Below are 18,214 nucleotides of genomic sequence, written 5' to 3' on the forward strand. Positions count from 1 at the left end.
CTGACTCCCAAGCTTAGGTCTAGTCCGAAGCCAGCTCCTCCTTCGCACAGGCTGTTTCTGCCTGAATTCCAAGAGCCAGAGGATTTGAAGCAGAAATTTCCCTGACCTAGGAAAGGTGCCATTCCCCAAGCAGCTGCTGCCGGGTGCAGAGGGGTGGGACGTGCTCCTTGCCAGCACAGCACACCAAGGCAGCACTCAGGCACACACCAGCCTCCCCTGAAAGCTCCGGCTCTTCATTAAATTATTCAAGACTATTTACACATCTTTTCTAAGGCAACAGAAGGGAACATACTCCATGGATACCCTTGCCTGTTTGCAATGGTTGTGAAGGCACAACCCCATGTTTTTTAAATTATTTTTTCCTGCAAAGCAGCACAGTAGCTCCTTGCTATAAACACAACTGGAAACATCTGGAACAGATGGGACTGGATTTCCAGACCAAACACAAACCACAGGAGCTTTATTCCTCCGTGAAGTCTGTACTTATCCTGGCATTCAGCTCCACTCTGAGCACCCACACACGTGCAGATGTGTAACACACCTGTGTGTCCCACAGCCCTGTGTAAAACCGTGTCCCAAGGCCAGTTCCCACAGCCTAGGCAGCATCAGTCCAGGCATGGAGCAACTGAGAAGCAACAGTGCAGTAGAGTGGAGTAAGGGAAAGGAAGGGAGCAGTTTCTACTGCCGGCAAGGGATATGGTGCCAAAAATTCACCAGTTGCCATCCCCTTGGTAAAAGGTCTACTCAACCTCCCCATGACAGCAGAGCATCCTCCCAAGCATGACCCCACAGCAGTGGGAATGGCCCCCACGCTCTCAGGAACACCACCTTGCCAGCCTGGAACAGGTTTAGCACATTGAACAGCCACGCTTTTTAGCTCCAGAGGGCTGGAAAACTGATCAGCAAGGCTGATGCTTTCCCTGATATGTGTATCCGAGGGAACTGGGGGGTTTAAAGAGCCAGGAATAGAGCTTGGGTCGTCTTGGCACAGCGCCCTGGCTCTAATCCGCAGGAGTTTAGTGATTAGACTCCAAGCACCACCTCCCTTGATTTGGTCTTTTCTGCCCTTCTCAGATTACCACTGGATTTCTGTGGGCCAAAATCTAGCAAGAAAACATCCTTTACCAATTTGCACAGGGAAACTATTTCAGCCCCCAGGAATTTTTCAAATACCATGAAATGGGAGTTGCAGAAATTACAAAGAAAATAAAAAGTCACAGGAAACTACAAGAAAATCTTCCCTTGAGTCTTCAGGGGCAGAAAGCTGGCAGACTCCTGTTAGTGAAGCACTGCCACAAGACCATGTACTGTCACTATTCCATGAAGACACACATGGACTGGGGAGAAGAAAGGATGGAAATAATTTTAGGGCCTCTGAAAAGAGATGTGCCTTCAGTTAAGCCTGGTTTACGAGCTCCTTGTTGGAAGGTAAAGGGATTTTCAGGCACTTCTCATCTAGATCCACACTCTCGTGACTGCTGCTGCAACATTTTGGAAACAAACCTAAAAAAAAAAAAAAATTTAAAAATATTGGGTTTCTATTTTCGGTGTCTGACAGAATCTGACAGAATATGCTCCAGTGAAAAAACATGAACTGCTTGAGTAACTGGCCTTTCTGGGCCAATGATTAGATCAGTGCCAAACATTTTTAGAAATGATGTTATGTGTCAATAGAATTTGAACAAGAGTCACACACGGCCAGCAGCAACTCTGCTCTGCCTGCAAAGCACCGGCAGATACAGCTCACAGAAATATTCTGCCCGGCTACCCGGAAAGAACAAGACCAATTTAGTACTAGCAGGGATCCCGGACTTCCTAATGGCTGCACTCATCCGCCAGCATCTGTTCCACCCATCACATCATGAATGCTTCCTGCAGGTCTCTGGCTGCAGCACCAAACACTTGAACTGCATCTTCCAGGTGGTGTAAAGCAGCAAGTAACCTCGGAGTTTGCATTCCTGGTGCTACTCCAGGCGGAGGCCGGCAGCCAGCTCCCCCAGGAGATGGAGTGCTGCCACCGCCCGGCTGCTCAGCTCCGGAGCCGTGAAACTTGGGAGACTGAGGAGAGAGGGAAAGTGGTGTTTGGGGTAAATAAAGAAGGACTGATGTGGCAACACGAGATGTTGCACAGAGTTACAACTCGCCGGAGTGAATAAATGCGTAACAGAGCTGCGGAGCCAGAGGGGAGAGTTACTGCTCACTGATAAGCTTTTACGATTCTGCCCACTTCCAACGGCTTTTGCAATCAGGAAGAAATTCCAGCACACTCTGAACTGCACAAGGAAAAAGAAACTGAGCCAGTTCCGTAACTGGAGCAGCATAACACAGAGCCGTGTGAAAGTCACATTAAAGAGCAACCAAATGAGCTGGGGCGAGGAGTGGGTGAAGGGCTGAGGGAGGAGGGAGAACTCCAGGTCACAGAGCAGCAGTGCCGGCAGCAGGGCTCCCGATGGATCAGTTGGAGCTGCCAGCCCACGGGTGCCTGCCCAGCCGTGCCACACAGCAGCTGCTGCACCACAGTTCTGCCAGGCAGGTGCGGGGAAGCTGTCCACTCTCCCAGGAAAGGCAAGGGAAGTAAAATCTTCCTGAGTGTGCACAACCAACCACCCTTTCTGCTTCACAGAGCACAGCACCAGTGACCTGTCAAGACTTTCCCTCAGAAAACTGCCATGGACAAAGCGGAGTGGGAAGGCATGGATGGGGATGCTGTGGGAGAACAGACAAACCCAAGCAAACGGTGCACAGGGCATCGCGGGCTGAGCTGTTTGGCAGGTCCCAAATCCCACAGGGTTTACCCCTGAATCCACCACATACCGCTCCCCCTCACCACATACCTCCCAAACACAAAAGGGGAGGGAGACTTGTTCTGGTAGGAAACACCCACAACCCCACACCGCTCCCCACAGGTGTAACCAACACTACTTGTGACAACCAGCATCATCCAACCTTCAACTACAGATGGATCAACACAGATGGGACCTGGACCTGAGCAGAGAGAAGAGCCACCAAAGGCTTCCCTGTCAGCTACACCCACTGCCCTCACCAAGCCACCCAGGTTAGATGCCAAGTGTGTGTGGGTACATGTATGAGCATCCCAAAAGGAATGAGTCAGCAAGCCAAACAGGCTGCTTCTGTCAGCGGGCTTCGGGGAGACAGAGATAACATTATTTCTTCTCTCTGCAACCTGTGAAGCATTCAGACACTGCTATTGTAGTGGCCAAGTAAACAGGAAACCAGGAAGGAGACTTGGTCCCCACTGATGCTCTCACAGCCCATACACAAATGCGCGAATGAACAGACTAAATTCGACGGACTCCTTTTTAGGGTCCTGATGTGTTTTGGTTTCCTCACATACTTGCATATGGGCTCTGTCACAGAGAAAAGAAGAGCTCCTGACTATACTCAGCACAGCCTGGTAGATGCACTTCTGGAACATGTTGCCAAATTTATCCTGGATGCATTTTCCCCTGTCAGCTCTAAAGCAGCATTTATTTACAAGCTTTCTCAGCAAAAGGCTGTACTCACCCAGAGCAAAGCAGGACAGAACCCTCTGCTTTGCACACAAAGAACTTGCACTGTAATATTTATAAACCAAATAAATTCCCAATTCAGTCATCTCGTTAGGTGAAATGTTTCCCTCTACAGAGGTGTTCTCAGGGATTGAAATTAAGTCCCATGACAGGATTTAAATACGAATCTCAGTTCTTGACTAAATCTTGTTTTCAAAAACTCTTACAGACTGGAACGTCAAGAACTCTAAATGTTTATCACAACTCACAGGTGAAGTCTATGAGAGCACCTTCCTGAAACCAAGATAAGAATAATTTGAATTCATGATGGCAAAATAAGTCCCATCATTTGGATTTCAATTTTGATCTCCAACAACTTCGGAAGAACTCTTGAAGTTGGGTATGTTCCAAAGATGAAGTAACTACTAGGAAAAGCAATTAGGAGTGAATGAAGATGCAGCTTTCTTCTGCACAAACAACAAAGTAACACTATCAAAACACAGGGAAATACAAGGGGAACACTGGCACTGGACGTGCGGCAGGTGTAACAGTTGAAGCCTCTGCTTCATTATGATTAAATGACTTACCATAAAATGTCATGACTATAAAAACTGATAAAGTCAGCTGCCTCTTTGGTTTCATTTCCTTCTCTTCAAGGAAACCATGGAGCTGAAACTGTGGACTCAGCAAGGAGTAGGCTGCATTGCACTCCAGCTTCATTTGAGAACTACAGAATCTCAGTGCAAGCCCCTCTTCCAGGACAGGGTGAACCTCTGCTGCTGAGCACCTGGCTCCTGACACATTCCAAATCCATCTGCTATATGTCATGTAGCTACAGCCGGGAAAAGGTACAGAGACACCCTGCAAGGAATTTGAGCTTGCACTTCCGCAGGAGCTTTGTGAGATGGAATCAAATGAGATGAATCCACAGGAAGAAGTGATTCTGGACTGCAAATATTATGAGTACATCTGTTTGAGGATAACATAAACCAGACATTTTTGTAGCTTTGTTTTCTGCAACAGATGAAATATAAATCACAAAAAAAAGCTTTCGCTAGAGGCAGAGCGGCATCAGGTTTTCAACTCATAAGCAGCAGTGGATTTTTCCTAAAAATTATTATTTCAAGCCAGCCTGTGGCATCTGATCTATTTTTGGCTATTTATTACCGTGACAATGTCATGTCCTGCAATATTTTTGTTACAGTTTCATGCCTTAAAGGCAGCTTCTTACTTGACTGTGTGTCTGTTTGAAACCACTGCTGGTTTATAGAGTAGCTGCTCCTTGCTCCAGCATCCGGTAAGAGCTCTTTTTGAGGGATCTGTGACTAAGTGTGCTGTGTCACAGGAGCAGGTACCAAGGGCTAAGAAGCAACTGCAACGTTTCAAGTGTGTGTTTTACATCAGCTCAGCACACAACTTTCAAAGTACAAGAGATCTGGATACGCCTATAGAGAAACCTGGACAAAGAAATAGCAAGTGCAGGAAATCTTTCCAGCACCTGCTGCATACTGCCCACCCAGAACCGCCAAAAGCAAGGCATGAGAAGCCTGATCCTGAGGCAGATTCCCAAGTATAATGAGGACGTTAGAGTGGGCAGTTTGGTCCTGCGTCTAAAAGAAAAGAGCTATCAGGAATGGGCGGTGCTGGGTTTAAGTCCATTTCCCACTTGAGCAGAGGAACAGGCAGTGTGTACAATGAGGGGTGGGGCAGCACACCACTGGCACCACTCGCCCAGGGCTGCTTTTCTCCAGGGAAAACAATCCGGCACGCTCAATCCTGGCTTCCCAGCAAGCAGCTAGCTCCCACACTTGTCCTCTCCTGTGACTGCTTTGGGGCGGAAAGTTCTCCATAGCAATCACACCACACACAAAATGTGTGTGACCAGCTCACAGCTTATTTCACCTCTGTTAATTACAGTTTGGAGCTTTTCCCTTTCCTCAGGCTTCATACCTTCAAATGCGCAACTCCTAGAGCTGCACATTGTCCCACCACCACCTTCCCAACCACCTCCGAAACACTGAAGCCCCTCTAAAAGCATCACGAAGCTCTGGGCCACTGATGGTAACATGAGTACAGAGCGTGTGCTGGCTTCCTACTGCAAGAAGGACGAGTAAGACTCGATGCAGCACAATCCAGACCTGAGCTCTAGCTGGCAGAGGCAGAAAGCCTGGTTGTATAAAACATTTTGGACATATCTGAAGCAGCCAAGGGAGCTAATGCACTCTCAGCACTTCCCAGAGTGCAGGCACAGCATTTCTGATCCAGTTCTTGGCATTCTGAAGCGATACGTGGATTCACAATATGCTGGTTTCAAAAACATAATCCAGCATAAAGGATATTTTTAACATGGATGATTTTGGGAATCTGCTTAACCACTCGCATGGCGTTACACAAGCGGGAACCTCTCAAAGCGTACTTATCCGCAAATTCTGCAAACTCTACCTGGTTACTAGATGACAGTCTCTGTAAAACTGCAATTCTTCCATGTTGGAGCAGCTGCTTCAAAGAAAGAAGGGATGCGATACCACTTGAGTTCACCTTCAAAGGAGTATGGTCAGAGCACACAGCTGTAAAACTAAAACAGAAGGGCAAAGCCATCCGAACCAAATGCCAGCACACACACAAGACTCAGGCAGAAGAAAGAACTCCAAAAATATTAGACAAGCAAAAAAACCAGTGGGCTTTGGACCTCATCCTCACTTGAGTGCCAACTGCTCATCTAGAAGACTTTATAGCGACCATTCCCTGGGGTGATGAGACAAAATCTCTGCTGAAGAAGGTCACTGGCACTGGTCCTGGTGCATGCATCAAATTCTAATTCAATAATAGTCACTCAAAACTAATGCAGATCTGAGAGCCAGAAATGCAAACAGCCAGATTTCAAACTGAACGCCCCTCTTGCCTTCACTGACTGCACTGAGAAGAAAAAAAAAAGAAAAAACCAAAACCCAGAAAAAACAAAAAAAAACAATACAAAAAAACCACGAAAACACCCCCAAAAACACAGAACCACAAGCCAATGGAAGTTTACTGAAGATAAAGGAACATTTCCTGATAGAAGAGGAGAGAGGGGAGTGAAATGCAAAACCAAGTTCTTTTATAACTTGAGACTAAACCAAAAAAAAAATTTCATCACTTCCACCAATTTAACCTCCAGTCAGAAGAGAGTCAGTCACAGCCCAGAGCAGCACGGACCTGGGTAGCCATTCTGTCTCCCAAAAGTGCCAAGCGCTCAGCAAAACACCGATTACGCCAGCACAAGCCACAGAGCCAGAAGGATACAGGTGCCTCACAAGTGACACCCACGAGGATCACTAAGCAGAAACACAACTGCAAGTGACAATTCCCTTCCACATGGCCACAGATCCTGCTCTGGGAGAGCATTTGCTGTGCCTTCTGGGGGCTGTGATCAGGCTGTTGAGACAACGTCATGTACGTGTGGCCCCTGGCTACCACTAACCAGACTTATACCCACAGGCAGAAAAACTTGTGCTCCTCAAAATTTCACATGGTATCAAAGGGGCAGGTTGGTAGCAAACAGCTGTTCCAGAGCACCGACAGCCACTGGGATAGAACGCAGTCCGGGGAAACCACACTGCCATGGCCACTAGCCCACAGAGAGCTCATCCACACAGCCATACGCATGACAGCGCCGGCAGAGAAAGCAAAGGGAGATTTTGTACACTTCTAGGGAACAGGTGACTGGAGCATGGAGCAAAGCACCACCTTCAGGTGCCCCTTGCCCTTCCATGCGCTCAGCTCGTGAGAGCAATGCCTCGTGGCAACCCATTTGACACCTCAACTTGGGCGCGTGATGCCAGCGAAGAGCAGGCCGAGCCCGTGATCTTTCCACTCAGCCCTGCAGACCAATTAGTCATTAATAAGAGTCTGGCCCAGAGCAGGCGGGGGCACATGATCACATTCTCACAGCATTAGTCAGCGGATGGAGGGATACGGGTTCCTTCACCAGGACACCAGCTCCAACAGGAGGAACATGATGCAGCATAAAAGCAGAGTGGTATGAGCAGACAATGCATGATCCTGCATAAAGGCAGTCCACTTAGCAATGCTCAACTCACCTCACCAGCAAAATGCGTTTGCTGCTGGACTGGCATTTTGCTCCATGGGAGAGTCAGGTTCTTAATTTAGTTCTCGGTGCCCTAAAGCTGGATTTACTGTATCCTCCAACCACAGCCAAGAGCGCAGAACCCAACTGCTGAGCAGGCAACTCCCAAGTTTTAACAAGACTGTCCTCTATGTGACATCCATTTAAGGGCAGCTCAAAATAGACTTATTCATATCAGCCTAAAACAAGACTGTGAAGAAAACAACCCGAGAGCTGAAAAGTAATTTCTTGCCCGAAAGTGCTCACAGCCACTTCTTCTGAACTCCTTCCTTGTGACCCATCAATGTTGTCCGGAAGAACAATTTGCGGGACAAAACTGGTAGGAACACACTGATGCTGATAAGCAGCACTGTTGCAGGATGTCCTGTGTCCTCCCGAGTAACCTGAACACCAGTATAATGACTACTGAGCTTGGACAGAAGACCAAGCAGACTTCTGCAAGAGAAGAGAAAATGAGATATTAGCATCAGTCTTTCTTTCAGACAACATCCGGAAAATTTCATCTGCTTCAGGAAAAAAATCCTTCTTCTGGAGAGAGAAAACCTAAAATATTAAGATCACTTGCATCTTCCTTTACCCGAGGAAGGCTACTCAGCCTCCTCTACCACCATTTACACAAGTATGTCACTGGAACGAGCTCCTCTCCCTGCATGGCAGTTGGCTCCTTCTGACTCCCAGATCATTAGCCCATAAACATGAACTTCCCAGGCATTCCTCAAATATTCTCTTCATATTTCCCATGTTCCTGTACAACTCAGCCTTTTACCCATTAGGGTTTCAAGCCATAGCATTTTAACATGAGCAAGCGCTATAAAAAATATTTTATAGGTCCCACATTCTATTTCCTCTTCTTCCAGAACTCTGTATAAAGCAAGAGTTGCTACTTCTGTTTTAGGAACTATAAACTCAGAGGCATCCTCAAGAACCACAGCTGATATAACACGCTGTGCTACTTTGTCTAGGGTACAGATAATTTTCTTCTCAGTATCAAGTAGGGGGCTACGGTTTGGATTTGTGCTGGAAACAGTGGTGGGAATTCACGAATGTTTTAGTTACTGCTGTGGGAGTGAGCAAGCAGTGGTGCGGTGCTTGGTTGCCGGCTGAGGTTAAGTCAGGACAGTCCTTTTTGGCGTCAATACAGGGCACAACGGGTTCAAAATAACGGCAGATTTGATTGGAACGTGCTAGGTGGAATGTATAGCTGTCATAGCTCCATGGATACTGATCAGCAGGCTCTTGTCTTGCCATGGGCACGCTTGCCTGGCTGCATGCGGTGCCTCGTCAGGGGTGCCTTTTGCTTTCAGTGCTCACCGTGGTGCTTATCAGGCTGCTCCGCTGGGCCTGGGAATGCTCTGATTACAGCAATGACAGCGTGCCCAGGCTGGCGGGGGGCCAGCACAGGGCTACTGCGCTCCTGGGGAGGGTGGAACTCCAATGGAACTTGAGTCCATGGGCTGTGACCTGTGGATGACACCTTGAAGGATCACTCCAGGCTGGAGAAGGTACATCTCGAAGTATCTGGCCAGGCCCATGCTGCAGCAGGTACACCTTGAAGCATCAGTGCCTGTGCATGAGGTCATGCTGGAGCATCTCACAGCTCGTGTCAATCACCCACCAGCTGCTTTCATCCTCTTTTCCACATGCATGTGCCTAAAACACTGGAGGCAGCCATTCTTTCAGAAGAAGCCTTGGGAAAACAACTTTCTGTAACAGGCTTGAAATGGTTTGCTGTGGTAACAGATATTCACAAAAGCGTAACAGGATAAAGCAGCTTTTGCGCTCCTTTTTTAAGCTGTCAGGGCCACCATGGCTGAACCCAGACACAGTCATTAGTCACACATTTCTTGGAGACACCTGTTAACAAAGAACGGCTTTATGCCCAGCATCTAATTGCAACACGGCTGTTTAAAGGTAAACGGGAAATGGGCTATGGTAATATTAAATCCCAGTTATCTGCGTCCATTATCTTGCATTTTTGTATTGTTAAGCGGAATGACTGGTCTGGGAACAGAGCCAGAAAAGTTGGGCTGATACCACAGTTCAAGACTCCATAGATATTTCTGAGAATTACAAGTTAAGGATAACATCCAGAACTGAACTGACCTCTCCACAAAAACCCACAGGTACCTTCACGAAGTCACAAGTCAAGCCTTTCCAGGAAAGCAGAGCTGTTGGCAACCCAAGGCATTACTGGACCAGGAATATTTAATGCAAAGATGTCCTAGGCATCATTTAGAATTAAAAAGGCAGAAACAGGTTCGTTCAAGAACTGTGGCTTCATTCGTAGAAAAGTTATTACAGAAACTTTTAGAGTTCACAGGAATCTCTGCACTCCCACATTTCTGAAGATTCAGGGGACATCCAGGTTACTTGCTGGGACAGACATTTTGAGCATGATGAGCTTAAGTTGTTTTTTCAATGCTTTTTAACAAATTAAGTTGCATAGTTAATGTTCAGTGAACTGGGCTCTTCTAGCCTGATCTTTAATTTGAGTAATTATTTTAAGAGCTGGAGATACGATCTCCCTTTACTCAGTCTCTAGAGAGGATTCTGACACCGGAAGACACGGTCGGGGGTCTTTTCACAGGGTTGTTTTGCAGCATATTCCCTTCCAACTAAATTTATACACTGTATTCCTGGCAAAGGGAAGAGATCCGTGATCCAAGGAAAACTTCGGAAATATGGAGGTCTTCCTTTTGCAGCAATTCCTGCCGTTTCATTGTTTTGTTCAGAGTGTGCATCCCAGGTTAAGTTACAGTACAAGGATGGCAGTTACATGCCCACTCCTTCAAGTTATACTGCAAATAGGAATAAACCATGAAGCTGAGCAGTCAGAGCATCCTGGCTGGAGCTCCGTGCCCACAGCAGCCGAGGAAAGGCGCCTGGGCTTGCCTTGCCAACAAAGCACAGGCCTAAGCCCATGCTCGAGCCCAGGCTTGCTCACATTCCTTCCATGCTAGCAGGCTCTCAGGCTGAACTTCAGAGCACTGCCAAGGTGACCACACAGAACCCAACAGACCCAAAGATCAGCAAGGTCCTACGTACAAGCCAGAACCCTCCAGAGTGCCATGGCTGCAGTCGCACACCCGCCTTGTCAGGCACAGTGCAAAACCTCTTCCCCAGGCACAGGAAAGTCCAATCTACAACATAAGGCCTTCTCCAAGCTTGAATGGCACGGGAGGTGTACAGCACAGGAGACAGTCTGCCTTTCCTTCTGAAGCCCAGCTTCGGTATAGAAATTGATCATTCACCGTTGATTAAAAGGGAGAAGAATACTCTTCTATCCCGAGTGAGAAGCATTCACACAGTTACAGGGAATCATTGCATATATCACATTCCGGTAGAAGCAGTTCTTGCTCTTAGGCAACCCCAATCTCCTTACCATGCACATTCCGGTGATGTGCCAATAACACAACAGAGACACAAACCCACTCTGAAACAGAGAGCATTTCAATATCTATTCAAGGTATTTTTTCAAAAAAATTCAGTGATGTCATCCAACAGGTGAACTGGGACTGAAAAGACAAGCTAGGCAGGTGGACAAATGATGGCTGTAGGTTCGTTCCAATTCTACTCTAAATCAATATTCTATTCTACAGCCTCCAACACCACCCTTTGAGTGCCTATCAAAGATGCACTCAAGACTTTGCACTGGTCTTTCATTGATTTCCAACCCCACCCTGCAAGCAGCTCATGGCTGCAATCTAGACTTTGTCCCTGCACCCCTCTGGCCCCACTTGATGAATTCTCCCCACACACTGTCCTATCTCAGCACGCATTTCTTCCGTTCGTGCCAGTGGAACTACTCATGCAGGACTCACCCCAGCACGGCACTTCAGCATGGCCTTAAAGGCCAATGAGTTGAACTGCCTCGAGGCCAGAAGTCACCTGTGCTGAAGTGTTTTGTGGGACTAAGGCAACAGCTCCACATTTCCAACCTTTCTTGCTGCACTGGTACTCCATCATCAGCACTACAAACACGTCCGGCACTGCTTCTATGGAATGCCACATTAACCCTTCTGCTGGGACAATACTGCTCCAGCCCCGTTACTGCTCACCTAAGAGATCATGAGATGTCGAACAGTGGATGCAGAACACTTCCATGGCACCACACACTGGCTTGCTGTGCCATCAAGGCTCTGGAACGGAGCTTTGCTGGGGACACATGAGAACAAAGCCCCATCTATTTTTCCCTGGGGATGATTGTTCCTGCCCAGAAGGACATACAGGCAGCTCTGTGGAACAAGGCTGCTGTCTTGAGCCGTGCTCTGTGTCTGCTGAATGCACAAAGTGTCAGCCAGGGAAGTGAGCTCATACTAGACAAATATAACATGAATTTAGGTAACATCCGCTTCAGGATGACCACGTTTGCCACCTCTGAGACCTAAGCAAAATGAGTAGGTCCAGTTCCTGTGTATAAGAAATATACTTCAATTCCAGTGCAACAGACAGGTTTGATGTGCTCAAATCCCACTTTTCCTTGAGCTACTGAGCAACTATTTCGCAGCTTCATTCTAAACAATCTCATATTCGGCAGCCTTGATGAAAAGACCTTTAACGCTTACGTCGAAGGGCTGACAATGTGTCTGAAGTGTTATACAGTCACCGGTACAATAAAAGCAGTTAACTTTTGCAACCTTCTGTTCAAGGTTAAGAGTTGAAATGAGTTGAGCAAACCTTCAAGGTGCAATTAAAATGAAGCAAAAATTGATTAAAAAAACCTTAAGGGGAAAATACCAGAATCTTCAAGTTGCACACACCATTGAAAAAGAGACACAAGCTCTGTTTCTGCACCTACTGTACAAAATAGAGAAAACTGAAAAATTTTAGTAAAGATGAGTAGCTGGCACACAAGACGTCCATTGTCGCCTTTGACTTCAGACTACACATCTGCACAGTCATCAAAATCAAAGCGTTCGCATGTTTCGCTCAGAAAAAGTAGCAGAAAAAGACAGAACACACCACAGGAATAAATCCTAAGTGAAAAAAGGCAAAAATCTCTTGGACATGCAAACCCACCAGGACTTCTTGAGTAACACCGGCTCATTCTGATAACTTGGAAAAGGAAGTAAAATTCAATCTCCCTTGGGGAACAATCACATCAAATATCAGCCTGTTTCATTAACTTCACAGATGAGCAGCAGTCACCTTGCAGCGGTCCAAAGAAGAGGTAACCATTCCCACCATGGTCCCATAGTTCTGTATGATTTATATATTATATATAAGTGTATAATTAATAATAATATATTACTAATTATAATTAGAATAAAATGAAATAGCCTTTATAATTATCATTAATAACAGAATGAAGTGATTTGAGTAATCCTCAGTCTCAAAAGAAGTCACAGAACAATTCCTACCACCAAGTTCTTCAACTCACTTTCGGATGCCAGAAGTACGGATCAATACTTATGGAAAGACAATTAAGGCTTATTTCAAGACAGAATTAATACAGAGTATTTAGCAAGTATTTATTACATGGTAGCAAAACAGAAATACGATCCTGGTCGCCTGTAGAGGTAATTCTATAATACAGTTAGGATTTGAAACACCTGGAAAATTCTCTTTCCCCACTAAATGGATTTCCTTCGGAGTAGTAAATATATAGATCAGCCATATTCTCTCTCTCCACACATATTTTTATATATAAATAATTAATCTATTTTAAATCCCCCCCTCAGTCTCTGTTTTACTTTACCAGCAGAATGAGGTCTCCTAAGGGCACACGTTTCTGGAATTCAGATACTGAAAGTTCCTTTGTGCCACAAATTCAAAGGATTCTGATATTGGTGACATGGAATCAGCTCTTCTGATCCTTCTGGTGAGAAAATCAGGTAAAACCAGGGCCATTTGCAATTTCCTCTGCTGTGCTCAGAATGCTCAGCCATACTCCAACAGCATGGATCTACGTGCCTATTCAATTTGGACAGAAATCCACTGTTCCAAATCAAACTGAACACCTAGAACTGAGATGCAATTTTCTCTGCTTTTCAAATTTCTCATAGATCTCCATGCAACTTCACCACACTGACAGTCCCTGTGGCAAGTTCAAATATGTTCCTTATGTGAAAGACTCATAATTGCGGGACAGTGATTCAAAGACATTTTTATCTCTTCAGTTAATGTGACTAGGCCACTGAAAAACAAGAGCTCTGCAGCTTTTTACTTATACCACACACTGTTTTATCACCCAATTATGGGTGCAGTAATTGTCTTTGACACTGTCCAACAGCAATAAAAAGCGTACCTGCCACACACTGCGCACAATCCTGAGCAAACTCAGGAGAAACGAGATGCTACAGTGACTCAAAGTTCAAGGGCAGGGGGGAAGAAGCTTTGCTTTGAGTGGCTGTGGGAATTCACTGCAACCTTGACCATTTTATGGCTGTATTTTGATTTCAAGCCACACAGCGAAGAGCTTTCTTAACAGAGTTAAGAGGAAGACCTCTGCCTCCCCATCCAAGTCCCTATGTTTTGAGGAATCACAAAAGAGAAGCTTTCCTTCCACCAGACGCAGCACAATGACACAGAGACGCGCTCCTTTATCAATATTAACCATAAACTGCTCTTACTGGGTTTTTAAAGAGCACTCCCCCCCCTTCTGAGCCTTCTAAGTGGATTTGAAGCCGGAAGCAGCTAATTGACTTGGAACGAGGAGTTACCAGAACCCTTTTAATTTGCTCAAAGCAGGAGTTCAAATTCTAAACCTAATGCACACAGAAAATACATGCGAGGCGGATCGCTGGAGCGTGACAAGGATGCTCTCGCACTGGAGCCACGGAGGCATCTCGGCAGCACTGAGGGACTGAGCGGTGCCGCAGCACCGGAGCTGGAGCGCCGTGAACGCTGTTTGCAACAAGGTACCTTCAAACCCTCCTTCCAAGTCCTCCGGTGCTCCCAGCCCATAGGAAGGAATTGGAGTGCAAACCAGTACAAGCCACGCTATTTTGATACGGATGCATATAACAACGTCATGGCATAAAACCCAAAACATTAAATTAAAGAAGAGAAATCGGGTTACTAGCAAATCTGCACTAACAGATGGCATGTATGCACACAGGAGCATCACTTGCCATACCCACAGGGCCCATTTTTGGGCACCCACCTCCCAAAACAGCACATTTCCCCCAGTATATGCTTTCTCAAAGCAACACCCTGCCTTTGCGACAGCATCTTTCTGGCAAGCCAGCACCTCCAACTCCAAATAGCTGTTTGCACACTTACTGGCAGAATAATAAGGACAGGTTTTCTCTTTACTCTCTCACGCAGCAATTTTCCTTCACAACCTTACCCAAAACACTTTCCAGCTCATTATTTATTACAGCTGTCCAGGGTGACAGCATTAGAAAACCTTCAGCCAGAGACATACTCAGCTCTTCCACCCTCTCTGATAAGAAGGCAGATCTGAAAACAAAAGGAGTTATAGATTTTTCCTTCTCATGGGGATGTTTTTCTTTGAACAGCACTTTGTGCATAAATTCAACCTTTTCTTATCAGCGTAAGACATCGGTAAACGAAGCATTTACCCTACACCCACTGCATTTTAAAAGCTCCTTTTAAAAACCTGCTACAAGTGATACCACAAGACAGTGCCAGTACATGAGGCTGTTTTCTGGCTGCAGAGGAGTTTCAAGTTTTAAAATCGTAACACAGAAGTTTAAGGGAAAACCCTGCACCGCTCTGAGCTGCAAAAAATCCTGCCGGACCTTGCTTGGAGCAGACCGGATGAGTGCAGGGTGTTACCTTGCCAGGAATGCCCTGTGCACACAAACGAAAGCTTCATCCCTCCTCCCCGTAGCTGGAAAAAGCAGAAAAAGGAAAAGGAAAAAAAAAAAATCCATAATTCCTTCTCACCCCACCACCACACCTTGCTCCCCACTCATCCAAGGTCAGCAGTCACTGCTCTATGTTGCCAGTCACTTGAAATCATGGGAATGTAGCTTCCTAAAGTCTAGCCACTGCTTTTAAAAATGTGAAATTCATGCTCAGCAGGAGCAAAGGATAAGTTACATGCAAATCCTCCTATTTTTTTTGAACTTGAAAGTCTGTGTTTCCTTCCTAGGAAGCTGAAGAAGCATCCCTGCACTAGCAGATTGCACTAGCATTTGCCCTTCGAATCCCACTGACCCTCACCAGCAGGTGAAGTTGATGAGAGCTAAAATCACCAGCTGAAACCAGGCTTTGCAAAACTAACTGTTCCATCATCCAATCCAGGAGTCACCAGAAAAAGTCTTTGAGCACGGAATGGCAGCTCAGGAAAGGAAGGGCACGGACTAGGACAGATCAGCTCATGTACATGCTCTGAGCGAGCAGAGACGCAAACAGTCCCGTTTCATCATTTGGCACAGGACTGGAAATTGTAAGCGCAAAATGAAGTCTCTCATTCAATAGTTGCTGGGGTTTGGGAGCCTGACAGTTGCTTTGGTCGGGGGCCTCTGTATCTTGCTCTTTATGCACAGTTTCCTACTGATCTCAACCAAAGTAAGAACTAGGTGTATTTCTGCAGCCTAACACACCAGCACTTAGCAGCATATTCTGTCCCACACACAACATACAACTCTGCACATTTTGTTAAATCCAACTAGTAAAGTTTCTTTTCTTTTTTTTTTTTTTTTAAACAGAAAATATGTACATTATAGGAACAACCAGAACAAAGCCCCTAAGCAGCTGGGAGCACACGCACAAAGTCACGTTCAGATGCACAGTAACTGCACCCCTCTGACACAAAAGGAGCAAGTACGTATATATAGTACATGGAGCAGTTCTCCGACAGAGCTGCTACTGCTCGGATCTGCCCCAGGGCCCGACCTTGGTCCTTACGCATCCAACTTTACTAACAGAAGCGGCTTTGCGGAACGACTCCACGGAGCTCCCGCGGCGCGCTCCGATCCCCGCTCTCCTGGGAGAGCCCGGTGCCTTTTTCCACGTCGTGGGAGCTCCCTGCACACCCACACGCTCCTCCTGAACGGGAGTGCTAAAGGGATGAGCTCCGAACAAAAGAAAAATCCATTAATAACTAACATGGTAAACGAAAAGGAACAAGCCTAAAGATGGTTAAATCCTCGTTTGCCCGTGTGCTCTTGCTCTGAATGGCAGCGCTTCGCAGGAAGCACAGAAAAGGCAAACAAACACCAAAGAGCTGGTCTTGGATTAAAAAAACACTCCGTACGACCATATACCAGGTGGAAAACTGGAAACCTGGGAAAGACGAGGCTGCCTATTCAGCGGCTGCTAACAACTCACTGAAGATGAAATGAAACGGTAAAAAAAGTTCGCAAAAACCAAAAAGCGTTTTTAAAGTTGGCTCCGGCAGAGCTGGGCACCGAAAAAGACACCGAGGAAGGAGAAGCGTACCCCGGCGTTTCCACCCCCGCTCCAGCTCACTCACCTCCGGGGCTCGGGCTTGCGGCGTTCCTCCAGCTTGGCGGCGGGCGGGGGCTGCGGGGCAGCCGGGGCGGCGGGCGGGCGCTGCGGACGGGCTGCTGGCGGGCTCAGTGGGGCATGGCGGCGGCCCTACACCTGCCCCTCCGTGTCCGTGTCCGTGTGGGTGAGCACCCGCGGCAGCCCGAGCGAACGGCGCGGCTGTGCTGGCGGCGCCGGCCCGGCCCGCATTTAAAGCCGCCGGCGGGCTCGGCCGTCCCCTCACCCGCTCCCATCTCGGCCCGTCCCGTCCCATCCCATCCCCGGCCGCCGCTCGGCGTCACGGGGCCCGGGGCGGGGAGCCCGGAGGAGGAGTCTGAGGGCCGGGGCTGCGGTTCCCCGCCCCGAGCTCCGAGCTCCGAGCCCCGACGGGGCAGGTGCGCATTTCCACGGCCGAAGCTGGAGGGCAGGGGCGGCCGCGGGACCCACCCCCGCCGGCTGCGAGTGGCCCTGGCCGTGGCCACCCTGTGCCTCAGGCCGGGAGATGCCATCCCCTCGACGAGGGGGGATGCGTTCCCTCGGACCGGGGCGGATGGCACCGCCGGAATACTGCCGCGGGCTGCGCACGGCTGCTGGGAGCCTGTCTCAGTCCCACGGCAGGTTCCCTGCCACTGGAAACGCACGACCCAGGGCGCTTCTGGGCCAAAAGCACATAGCACAGAAAAAAATCCAACCAAACAGAACCCAACCAAACAAAAACGTCAAAAAACATTAAAATTCCAACAACAACAACCACCCCAGGAAAAATATAGAAATCATCATTTAGCCAGTTCATTATAATTTTCCGAGGAAATGGTACCTTACATGTTGCTTCTCCTTAGCTTCGAGCATGGCAAGGTTCACCCTGCTTGCCAGCCTAGTCCTAGTTCCTCCTCTCTCTCTCCTGCACACACACTTCTGTGGCCACTAATAGCCCTTGTGAAGGTTCCCTCCAGAGTGATGTTGGACAAGAGAAGCAGTGCCAATATCCCACATCTTGTTCAGTCAGCTGTAGCTCCTGCGCTCAGCTTGACTGTCCAGGCCAAGGTGACGAGATCTGTAAAATATTTTTGAACCACGGAGCTCTGCAAACGGCTCACAAGGAACACGGCAGAACAGCAATCCATCACGGCAAGTACACGGACTCTCAGGGGAACAAAGGAGGCTATTGTAGCTCCAC

At 47.5% G+C, this 18,214-nt stretch overlaps 1 protein-coding gene across 1 annotated transcript in view; it reads right to left on the reverse strand.

Annotated features, from left to right (window-relative positions):
* SLC4A4 (solute carrier family 4 member 4) overlaps window positions 1–17,164 on the reverse strand; it is a 115,304-nt gene extending 98,140 nt beyond the window's left edge. Inside the window, exon 1 of the mRNA XM_082282371.1 lies at window positions 17,024–17,164. The gene's annotated coding sequence lies outside the window, so the exon portion shown is untranslated. The remainder of the gene's footprint in view (window positions 1–17,023) is intronic.
* Window positions 17,165–18,214: the final 1,050 nt, after the last annotated feature.

Source organism: Coloeus monedula, assembly GCF_965178545.1.
Source record: "Coloeus monedula genome assembly, chromosome: 5".
Classification (NCBI taxonomy): Eukaryota; Metazoa; Chordata; class Aves; order Passeriformes; family Corvidae; genus Coloeus; species Coloeus monedula.